The following is a 1,486-nucleotide window of genomic DNA, read 5'->3' as shown; positions in this document are numbered from 1 at the left end:
CCTGACAAGACTGTGACCTCCCAAGCCAAGGACTTGGGTTTTGTTTACCTATATTTCTCCAGACATCAACACGATATCTGGAACTCAGTAAATGGGTAATGGATGAACCGACAGATAAGTGGATGTTTCAATTGCAATATTACTAAATGTCCATTTTCCTAGAATCTACCAGTGGACACTCAGCCTCATTCTGCTCTCATACATAGCCAAGAATATGATTTTTCTGTCTGGCTCATGGTGTGACGGTGATGGAAAAAGAGAAGGAAGTTCTTGAAAGGCTATTTTGAGAGTGCCAGACATTAAATAAATACAAGTGATTTAACAATTGTGGATGACTGAGTAGAAATAGAAGCAGAATTCTAGCTGCAATTACATTCACTCTCGACCCTAGTTTTCGCACTTGATTCAATTTACAGAGAGGCAGATTCTTCCAGGAAGAATTCCCCTCTTTCAGAAAGAAAAAACCAACAGGGTTCCTTTCCAATGCGTGTGTGCTCAGTCGCTCAGTTGCGTCTGACTCTTTGTGACCCCACGGACTGTAGCCCTCCAGGCTCCTCTGTCCACGGGATTTCCCAAGCAAGAAGACTGGAGTGCATTGCTGTTTCCTCCCTCATCCTTTCCCCATTAGGAAAATTCCTCTTAGCATTATCAGTGTCCCCAAAAGAGAATTACGTTTGCTCTTTGCTCAGGACTGTTTCTGTAGCCACCTACATGTGGTTCTGTTAATTAAGGTTCTGTTAATTAGACCTATAAATCAATAACCACGAAGCCACAGGTCACACTGCGCTCTCCATCAACTGAGTATTTATAAACAGAAACAAAAAGATCCTCTAAGGGTTTATTGGGTTTAGAAAAAAATATTCTGTAGCCTTAATTATAAGTAGTAACCTTTACTACCTATTATATGAGCTGAGAATCCAAGCACCGGTTACCAGTAATCAATATGTACTCAAATTGACCCATCAATATGCATGATCAATTATTCCCTTCAAGGTTATCTCAGCTCCTTCAGAGCAGATGCTCATTTTCTCCATTATAGCCTTGCCTTTTAGGTTAGATGAGACAAGAAGAAAGAAGAAGCCTCTCCTACAAGGATATCATCTTGGGTATTTGCAGCCCTGGGAATCAGGCGATGAGACCAGTAAGAATGGTAGGAGTACATAGCCAGTATCTCCACTTGTTTTTCTGGTTTATCCACGGACTTTGTTCTCCTAAACACATCCTCTCCAGGACCTCCTCAGGTGGCATCAAGGTCACCAACCACTCGGGTAAGGTAAGAGCATAAGCATCTTAACCTATTTTGTATCGGAGCTCAGCACTTATGCACATAATAAATGCTCATTGTGTGAATAAAACATGCTTTGTGGATAGACAGTCTGGGTTCAAAATGAACCTGTGCTTCTTACTAAATTCACGTTGTTTGATTTTCCACAGAAATTTCTGTTTGTGGGTTCCAGCTCTGGTAAGTGGTGATTCTCCATATGTG

Source organism: Dama dama, chromosome 17 (genome assembly GCF_033118175.1).
Source record: "Dama dama isolate Ldn47 chromosome 17, ASM3311817v1, whole genome shotgun sequence".
Taxonomy (NCBI): Eukaryota; Metazoa; Chordata; class Mammalia; order Artiodactyla; family Cervidae; genus Dama; species Dama dama.
The sequence above is the reverse complement of the archived record's forward strand: the minus strand, read 5'-3'. Positions refer to the sequence as shown.